The sequence below is a fragment of the Schistocerca nitens genome, chromosome 5, assembly GCF_023898315.1.
Source record: "Schistocerca nitens isolate TAMUIC-IGC-003100 chromosome 5, iqSchNite1.1, whole genome shotgun sequence".
Taxonomy (NCBI): domain Eukaryota; kingdom Metazoa; phylum Arthropoda; class Insecta; order Orthoptera; family Acrididae; genus Schistocerca; species Schistocerca nitens.
In genome coordinates this window covers 432882367-432893428 of record NC_064618.1, presented here as the reverse complement: position 1 = coordinate 432893428, position 11062 = coordinate 432882367, and the positions used below count along the sequence as shown (strand labels likewise).

Genomic DNA, 11062 nt, shown 5'->3' with positions numbered 1-11062 from the left:
ACGTGTTTCAGACACCAGTGCATTGTTATTACAGTTAATGCAACAAATGGGACAAAGGCTACAAAAGTTAGACACAACGCTTGAACAAAATCAGAAACAAATGGAACAAAATCAGAGTCAAACACAGCAAAAGTTAGACACAGTGGAACAAAATCAGAGACAAACACAGCAAAAGCTTCAAAAGTTTGACACAATGGAACAACACCAGAGGCAAACACAGCAACAGCTTCAAAAGTTAGACTCATTGGAGCAAACTCTTGAACAAACACGTGAGGATTTAACTACTGAGTTACATCACATTGAATCGAAATGTCAAAAAGTCTGTAACGACGTAAAAACCCAAATTTGTGAGCATTTCCAACCTATTTTTTCGCGTCATGAAAATGCACTACAGAATCACGAAGCAGCCATAAAAGAACTGCAAACTACTGTTCATGAAAATCATGAGACCTTACATGCTAAATTTGACTCAGTTGCATCTACCGATTCGGTTACGCAACTTGCAAAAACTCAGGAAAACTTGAAGGACACAGTAGATTCGATTTCAACACAAATGGACAATCTGAAACTTGGTTGAGAAAAACACACTGAGGAAATGTGTTCACTATCGGAGAAAGTAGCCGAACTTTCGGATCAGTTCACTAACTTATCTACGAAGGTAGATGATAATCTGAACGACACAAAACCGGTAGTCTTTAATGACTCAGAAGAGAGCGAACAAATTAGGAAACTGAAACAAAATCTGAATCAAATTAATACGCAACACCAAAGAGAAATCCGCGAAGTACAAGATCAGCTGACACAGGTAATACAAGAATTACGTATTTCAGAGGACACTCGCGCCCCAACACAGGAAGAGGGACTTAGAAATACGGAACACCCACAAGATAATAACACAGGACACTTCGGAAATTATGAAAGAAATTGGCAAGGTGCACCGAATTTTGAGATGGAACCGCCGACACGATGTAACAATGACCGATATGCCACTCGCCGACACGATGATTTTGACTATAAGCTGTTTATTACTACACGTAAATTCAAAACGTTTAAGAATTCTGCCAGCGACATTCATCCACAAGCGTGGCTCCATCAATTCTCTCATTGTTTTCCTCCCAACTGGTCATTGGAGCACAGTTTAGAATTTATGTGTGGCTACTTAGAGAATGAACCAGCTGTAAGAATGCGATCGGTCATTCACGATTGCCACAGTCAAGGAGAATTTTACCATGCCTTCCTCTCAGCATATTGGTCTCAAGCTACACAAGACCGAGTAAAACATAGCATCATAATGATGAAACATTTCGAACAATCTGAATTTTCCAGTCTTGTGAAATATTTTGAAGATATGTTACACAAGAATCAGTATCTTTCAAACCCATACAGCCCCTCAGAACTCATCCGCATTTGCTTAATCAAATTACCTGAACATGTACGGCATATTATTTTGGCAGGACGTTGCAAAGACGACATTGAAGCTTTTCAGGGACTGTTACAAGAACTGGAAATTGACACTGACAATTGCGGAACGCGAGAACAGGAACACAACAATTACAGGTCACATCTGTCACAATTCCGCGATGACAGAAATAATACACGACAAGGCTATTCTTATAACGTAAATCGTGACCAAAACAGACCCACCCGTATGACAACCGTTGGCAGAGTAGTAATAATTACAGGGAAAGATCACCTCTCCGCGGTAATGACTATTACAGAGACAATCAGAGAAACAGACAATATGGGAACCAAAATAATTATTATTACGGGAGACAGAATAACTTTAGACGCAACGGTCCAGCGCGCAGTTACGATTCAGGGAGAAATTCTCCACCACGTGACGGACAAGGAAGAAACTACGGAACCTACCGACATGACGACAGACGATATATTCGTAACGACAGACCTGAATTGCATCAGAACTGGCGGGATTTAAACAGGGCAGGGCCCTCTCGGCAGCCGGCCGAAGTGGCCGTGCGGTTAAAGGCGCTGCAGTCTGGAACCGCAAGACCGCTACGGTCGCAGGTTCGAATCCTGCCTCGGGCATGGATGTTTGTGATGTCCTTAGGTTAGTTAGGTTTAACTAGTTCTAAGTTCTAGGGGACTAATGACCTCAGCAGTTGAGTCCCATAGTGCTCAGAGCCATTTTTGAACCCTCTCGGCAAGGCGAATTTGTAGAAGTTAGGTCTCCTAATCCCAGTAACGACGCGCGCCAACAAAGAAACAGACAATGACTCGCACCACAGGCAGCCACGTGCGCCCGCTGGCTCAGCGAAAAATAACATAGACCCTAACCTTGAGAAAAATTCCAGTATTCTTTACCGACGTATACCACTTGATAATTGCGTTAAAGTTGAATCTCTGCGTACTAGGAAGAGTAAAGGTTTACACCACATTTCACATGTAAAACCGTTTATTGAAAGATAATCTGCTTCTTAACTTTGCCTTTGCCATATAACTTTTCACTTTACATTGCTAGTAAGCTTTGTCAGACTTAAGAAACTGTTAACATGCAACAATGTTTTGAAGTTAAACATCCAGTCTAGAACCTAGGGAACATTTTTAAACAGAAATTACGAATGTATTGTTATAGTGAACAGACGGCACAGTGTTATATTTGTACATTCTTGCTTCTTAGCTGCACGATTACGTAACGACTATCAGGCTTACATACTTAGGACACATACTGGTACAGCTAATGAGATTTTAATGCAACATTTTGGTTTACTTGAAAATGCATTCTGGGTTTGAAGTACTTTCTGTGAGATACCAGATGACACAGAGGTTAGTTTATGTGACAGCTACACGATTTTATCACGACGCTACTAATGAGTGACAATTTACAATGTTGCTTTTGCGGTGTATCTGTTTTATATCTGCACAGTTTTCTGAATTCTTCTGGAAAGAAAAACATGTTTTAGTAGTAACTTTTGTGGTATAGCAACAATGAGACAGCCTTTTTCGTGGCACAACAATACGTTACAGTACAGTACTTTCTTCATCACAACAATAAGTGTAATAACTACGATATCTATACGCAAAGCATTTCACTTTTGTGTATCATGAGGTAAGTACATTGACTTCTGCAGAACTTAGCTTTCGGAGGACGATAACTACGACACTTCCACAGAATTATCTTACAGCAAGACGCACATTTAGCGCTACAGGACACACATTTGAGTGATCAATTTTTTACTTAAACCATTTATTTTTCAAGATTTTGAATTACAAAGAAAGTTTTCCGTGATACATTTAATTCCATTGCTGTAATCTGTAACTGCTGAGGGTATAATTACATTAATCCTCAGGGGGGTACACGCCTACTTTGTGTACCATGTGTTTGGCATGCACAAGGAGCCCTAGCTAATATGGTATTTGCTTATACAACTTTACACATCGGTACCATATTTCTCTAACACACAAATTACACAGCTATCTGATCATTTAACTGAGACATAAACATTTTTTTACTGCATTAGTGACAGATGTTTACGTAATTACACAGTTGAATAACTTCACACTTATGAAATTGCATTTTGTCTGTACTTTGTGAACTTTTCATATTTTTTCGGAAGCATTGTGATACTATGACTGCTTTGAATGATGTATTTGGTAAGGGAGCATGATTTTAAAGTACGTTTGAGGCAGATGACTCTTTTGACATGAGCAGAGAATTTTTTTAGGTTTTGAAACTGTTGGAGGAAGCTACGACGATTTTGAGATTTGCCTGAGGTTTTATGATGTTATTTTTACGATGACGATGTGTATTATGCTACTGAGGTATGTTTATGGTCAAGAAGCTGATGCTATATGAGGAATTTGATTATGCTACATATTTCAGATAATGAAATATTAAAGAAGCGTCGACGAATATATATATGTGTAATAAGGTAAGGAGTAATGAGTAGCGGTTAGGGCCTCTGACTTGTGAAGAAGTATGTTGGAAACCAAGAATCGTACTTTAAGAGTTATGAAATTTGTGTAAATGCGTGACTGTATCACAATGCTGACGAATATTTTTTTTGGACACTTATATTTATAGGATTTTGTTTCTACAGATTTGCAACGCTAATTCTTGACCTGTGAAATATTTTTATATGAGACTGTCGCTGTAGCGAAAACTGCTGTCGTAAATATTTCGTTAAGAAAGGTAAGTGACCGTGAAGTAATTCGTTGTGAGCTGCCAGGTGTGCCAGCCGCCTTGAGAATAAGCCATTAGTGTGTGGCGCAGGTGGTAGAAGAAAAAAAAAGGGGGGAGGCCATTATCCTCGCTATTGACATTCGTTTCTAGAAAGCATCGTAAATACGACACGCTAATAATAACTTGGAAACATTCTTACATCTGCACACCTGATTAGGACAAGTGTCTATCTACGAGAATTGAGAGAAATGCCATATGGCTTGCTTTATGTATTTATTTACTCATTTTGTTTAATATCTAGTTTCTAGCTGCACTGCAGCACTGGTTAAAATAAAATTTTATAGATGTACTAATATAAATATTTTCTGTCTCCAGATCCAGTAAATAATAGTTTTGTGATATATTTCCAAAAAATGAGGGAGCATAAAAAGACATTTCCCTTCACAGGAATTGCATAAACAATTTCTTTACGATTTGGTAACTTATCTGCTAGTGTAAGTTCTCGTGATGCATCACTCTAGTGTTAAGATGTGACATAGGTATTAGACATGGCCATTTTTAGTGTAATATTTTTTCTGCTTGAGCTATGTCATGTTTAGGTATAAGTTGCTGCTGTTTGCCAGGCATAGTGTTATTGAATTTGACTTTGTATTATTCTGTTAAGCCAGTTTTACTAATGATTTATTTTTATTGTTTGCTGCACATTGTCTTAGATTAGTTGTAATATTACAATTGCTTTGCTAATTTCTTAATGCTGCTTGCTTCGCAAATCTGCGTTTTTTTTTCATTGCTGTTTATATTAATTGTTTTATGTGATGCTGCATTGCCTCGTCCCTTGGTATATATATCTGAGCTCAGTAGATTTAAGTTAGCTTAAGAGGGGGTAGACTATATAAGAAACTAACTATGATGAATTTATAAGAAATGCATTGATAAGCTATCAGAAAATGGTTTGCCAAGAAGAAAAAAGGATACTGTACAGTGGAGAAAAACTATTTTTGACAGAGGATGTGAACAGAATACAGAAAACAGGCTTAGATAGGACTTTTGGGAATAATGATGAACGAAGGGAGATCTCCATGCAAAATACTGCAGTAAAACAAACCCTGTCCTTTCCTTTTGTGTTATCCCACTATGTGTTTGTGTACCCTTGTGTATTTGTTTTCTTCCTGTCTCTGTGTAGTTTCATAGAATTTTTTCTTCTTCTAATACTAAGCTACATTCACTATGATGAGGAATACTGTTATCCTCAAATATAATTGGCATTAATAATATGTTATTTACCTTGTAAATATGCTTAGACATTATTTATTTTGTTTTATTTTAATGCTCATGTGTGAAGTTGATGTTTCGAAAGTTATTCTGATCTTTTATGTATGTACTCATGTCATAATTCCTGTAACACTGACGTATATGTCTATTTCTATTCTTTTGTAAAGCCCCTATTACCACAAATGTTATCTGTATTGTTATGTTCTTTACTGATGTGTTTTGTATCTTTGTAATTGTATTCTCATGTTATAAAATTGTAATTGACACCAGGTCATCAAATTAAGTAACTTGTAAGTTCCATTTCACTGCACACGTTTCTGTTGGTCATTGTATATGGACAATATGTGAGAAGTAGGGACTGTTAGTGTTTGCACGTGTGTTAATAATTCAGCAAGGAACTGGTTAACAGCATTGCTGGTTCTAAGGACAATTCCAAAAACTTTGTGAGTGCACAAGTGGTGGTTATGGACTTGCTATATTATCCGCAAGACTCTTCAATGGTGATTGTGCACCTGCACAGTCACAACAGATGGCTGCTGGCCATCTCTACAAGGACTACAGTGGGTCTGCAACTTTGATGGCCCACCAATACCATTATTTCTACAAGGATTGCACTGGGTCTACGCCTCTGGTGGCCCACCAATACCGTAATCTCTACCAGGACTACAGTGGGTCTGCTCTGTGATGACCTACCCACCAATACTCTTCAAAACTTCGACTGACTCCGCTGTGGGTTTGCTCTGTTGTGGCCCATTACCTGTCAGCATGTCAAGAGTCAGCACTGTCTTTCCGTTGGAAGGACAACACCACTTCTTCAAGACTGCATGGAAATCCACTACTTTCGTGTGCATTTTCTTCTACTGCTCAGACTTTGAGAAAAACACTGAAATGTTATTGTGATGAATGATCAGGACTGTCTTTATGGACTGTGAGAAAATTTTAGCTTTTGACCAACATTGTATCAATAAGTGTGTGCATTTGATTTCTTTGTTATTGTAACTATGAAAAATTTTTTCAAATCTGTATTGGACACTGCCCAAACCAATTTGTAAAATTTTTTGTGAGGAGCATGGGGGCTATGTAAGTAGGCTGTTTAAGTTTTTTTATTGGTAACGCCACCTCTGTATGAAAATCACTGGCTGTGCTGTGTGCAGTCTGTGGCTGCTTTTCATTGTTGTAATACTCGCCATTGTAGTGTTAGGCAGCTGGCTGTGAACAGCGCGTAGCGTTGGCAGTAGGAGGTGAGCCGCCAGCAGTGGTGGATGTGGGGAGAGAGATGGCGGAGTTTTGAAATTTGTCATGAACTGCTATATTTATATATGATGATATCAAGGTAAATACATTGTTTGTTCTCTATTAATATCTTTCATTTGCTAACTATCCCTATCAGTAGTTAGTGCCTTCCATAGTTGGAATCTTTTATTTAGGTGGCATTAGTGGCGCTCGCTGTATTGCAGTAGTGGGAGTAACCAAGATTTTTGTGAGGTAAGTGATTTAGTGATTTGTGAAAGGTATAGTTTAATGTTAGTCAGGGCCATTCTTTTGTAGGGATTTTTTTGAAAGTCAGAATGCGTTGCGCTAAAAATATTGTGTGTCAGTTTAAGCACAGTCGAGTATAAATTGTTCAAAGGGGACGTTTCAAACTTAATTCTAACAATATTAAAATTCATAACTTAATTATGCTATTGTCTCTGCTAGAATGTCTCACTTTCTATTGAATACTTTCTTACTATCTATCGCTGCAGCTACTGTTTTCAACTATTTATGCCCTTCAAAAAAAAATTTTATTAGGGACATTGTTTGACAGGATATTTTTCTGACCTAGTTAAGCATGTGGTCGACCTTCAATCATGGTATTTTACCATCCTGGCAGGATCGCCATTCTCTAGCATTCTGCGTGGTGTCTGTTTGTTCTAAGTTGGGTCTCCCTACCACTTTCGCGCAATGACGCTCTGAGCGTGGTAAGTAGACGCCAGACCACACATGACATGAAGATTTCAAAAGAGTTCAGTGAGACTTACCTTATTACACATATACATATTCATCAACACGTCTTCAGTATTTCATCATAATAAATACATAGCATAATCAGATTCCTCATATAGCATCATCTCATTGATAATAAACATACCTCAACAGCATAATACACATCGTCGTCGTAATAATAACATCATAAAACCTCAGTCAAAGCTCAAAAACGTCGTAGCTTTCTGCAATAATTTCAAAACCTAAAAAAAATTCTCTGCTCATTTAAATAGTTTCATCCACCTCAAACGTACTTTAAATATCATGACCCATACCAAATACATCATTCAAAGCTCTCATAGCATCACAATGATTCTGGAAAAATATGAAGAGTTCACAAAGTACATACAAAATACAATTTCATAAATGTGAAGTTAACCAACTGTGTAATTGCGTAAACATGTGTCACTGATGTAGTAAAAAAAATGTTTATCTCTCAGTTAAATGATCAGATAGCTGCGTAATTTGTGTGTTAGAGAAATATGGTACCGATGTGTAAAGTTGTATAAGCAAATACCATATTAGCTAGGGCTCCTTGTGCTTGCCAAACACATGGTACACAAAGTAAGCCTGTACCCCCCTGAGGATTAATGTAATTATACCCTGAGGTGTTACAGATTACATAAACTGAATGAAATGTATCACGGAAAACTTTCATTGTAATTCAAAAATCTTTAAAAATAAATGTTTTAAGTACAAGATTAATCACTCAGATGCGTGTCCTGTAGCACTACATTGTGCGTCTTGTTGTAACATAATCTCTGTCATTACTTGAGGGTAAAAAATGTGCCAAGTGTCGTAATTATCGTCGTCCATAAGCAAAGTTCTGTGAAAGTCAATGTACTTACCTTGTAATAAACAAAAGCGAATTGCTATGCATATAGATATCGTAGTTATTACGTACAGTACCGTGATAAAGAAAGTACTATACTGTAATGTATTGTTATGCTACGAAAAAGGCTGTCTCATTGTAGCTATACCACGAATGTTACTACTAAAACATGTTTTAACTTTCCAGAAGAATTCAGAAAAACTGTGCAGATATAAAACAGATACACTGCAATAGTAACAATGTAAAGAGTGTCACATATTAGTAGCATCGTGATATAATCGTGTAGCTGTCAAAGAAACCAAATGTTAAGTCATCTTTAATCTCACAGAATGTACTTCAAATAAAGAATATTTTTTCAAGTAAACCAAAATGTTGCAATAAAATCTCATTAGCAGTACTGGTATATGTTGTATGTGAGCCTTATATTTGTTATGCGATCATGCAACTAAAAAGCAAGAATGTACACACACAATAACACTTTGTTGTCTGTTCACTATAACAATGCATTCGTAATTACTGTCTAAATATGTTCTCTAGGTTCCAGACTGGATAGTTAATTTTAAAACATAGTTGCATGTTAACAGTTTCTAAGTCTGACTAAGCATACTAGTAATGTAAAGTGAAAAATTGTATAGTAAAGACTAAGTTAAAAGCAGATTATCTCTCGATAAACGGTTTTACATGTGAAATGTGGTGCAATCCTTTACTCTTCCTAGTACACAGAGTTTCAACTTCAAAGTAATTATCATGTTGTATACGTCGGTAAGAAATGCTAAAAATGTTCTCAAGGTTAGCGTCTATGTCATTTTTCTCTGAGCCAGGCGGCGCACGTGGCTGCCTGCGGTGCGAGTCATTGTCTGTCTCTTTGTTGGCGCGCGTCGTTATTGACATTAGGAGGCCTAACTTCTACAAATTCACCTTGTCGAGAGGGCCCTGCCCTGTTTGAATCCCGCCAGTTCTGATGCAATTCAGGTCTGTCATTACGATCATATCGTCTGTCGTCATGTCGGTAGTTGCTGTAATTTTTTTCTTGTCGGTCACGTGGTGGAGAATTTCTCCATGAGTCGTAACTGTGCGGTGGACCATTGCGTCTGAAGTTATTCTGTCTCCCTTGATAATAATAATGTTGGTTCCCATATTGTCTGGTTCTCTGATTGTCTCTGTGATAGTCATTACTGTGGAGATGTGATCTTTCCCTGTAATTATTACTACTCTGCCAACGGTTGTCATGTGGGTCACGATTTACGTTGTAAGAATAGCCTTGTCATGTCCAGTTATTATTTCTGTCATCGCGGAATTGTGACGGATGTGACCTGTAATTGTCGTGCTCCTGTTTTCGCGTATTTACTTTTGTTTCGCTGAAACAGTTTGTTCACGTGTTACTAAATGTTTGTTGCCCAAGTGCTACACATATTTATGGAAGTACATATAATTTAGTGTGCAATAAATACGAACTATGCCACCCATCAAGAAATTCAATAAAAGGAAATTCCGTGGTAACCAGTTCACAAACAAAGCAAGCCACACGGTTGAAAGTAACCTATGGATCAGTTCTTCAGGGAAGAAACTTCCACATGGCACGCCTCCTGGTGATTCAATTTTTTGTGTTAACAATGACGCTCTTTGTAGTGGATTTGTTATTGTTGATGTGGCCATCTTATCTTCATTGATATACGAGTAGGAAGTGGCGAAATGTAAACAATGTGATGGTGTAGGTTGTCTGGAAACAACAAAGTAGAGGGAAGGGTTTAGCGTTAAAATTAGTTGTTCTGTGTAGATCATACAATAAATCTGCCTCAAAAATCACCTTCGCATGATGTGAATTTGAAGTTAGTGTATGCAATGCGTGCAATAGGAAAAGGAAAAAAGGCTGCTCAAACGTTTTGTGTTTTGATGGACCTTCGTTCTCCTACCGGTAGGTTCAGCAAATACATAAAAATCTTTTACGTGTGTTGACGGTTGTATCTAAAGCATCTATGAAACGTGCAGTAGAAGAAACTGTAAATATTAGGCTATGTACACATGATAGTGTTGTATCGCGCGTTGCAACGCGCGTCAGAGAAAGTGGCGTGTACACACGTACGGCGTTGACGCCGCGTTGAACTCCATTTTAGCCATGGAAGTTGAAGAGGCAGCATGTCTGGATTATGCACCGCAGGCTTAAAGAACGGATATATGAAGACAGTAACTGTTCCCGAAAGAAAAGAATACTGTTGATGACCGTTCAGCTTTTCCATGGAATAAATGATGACTAACTGAAACCCTCAGCTGCCGACAGGTGTTGTTGATATACCTCACTGTGGACAGCTGAAAATGTGTGCCCCGACCGGGACTCGAACCCGGGATCTCCTGCTTATATGGCAGACGCTCTATCCATCTGAGCCACCGAGGACACAGAGGAACAGCGCGACTGCAGGGACTTATCCCTTGCACGCTTCCCGTGAGACTCACATTCCCAACTGTCCACAATTCTACATATGTAATGTACCTTATAGACATTTGTCCATTCACTCGTTACTCGCGCACGCTTTGGCGATTCCCGTAAGAGTTTGGACAACCTGTGCGCATTCGCACAGACGAAGGTCAATGGCTGGGTAGCCTTTAACTATATATATGAAGACAGTAACTGTTCTCGAAAGAACAGAATACTGTTGATGACCTGGGCCATACCGTGTTTTCGGCAAATGTTGATGTTCAGACCCTGCTTGTGAGGTGACCGGTACTTGTGGAGACTGAGAAGCTTGGGCTGGAAAAGCACCTGGGTATACTTGGCCATGTTGCATACTGGAGAA

The 11062-nt window shown here is 38.4% G+C and overlaps 1 non-coding gene across 1 annotated transcript; it reads right to left on the bottom strand.

The window, feature by feature from the left end:
- Positions 1 to 10588: 10588 nt before the first annotated feature.
- Trnai-uau (transfer RNA isoleucine (anticodon UAU)) lies at positions 10589 to 10662 on the bottom strand. The gene has a single exon. It is a non-coding gene; the product is annotated as a tRNA-Ile (tRNA).
- Positions 10663 to 11062: the final 400 nt, after the last annotated feature.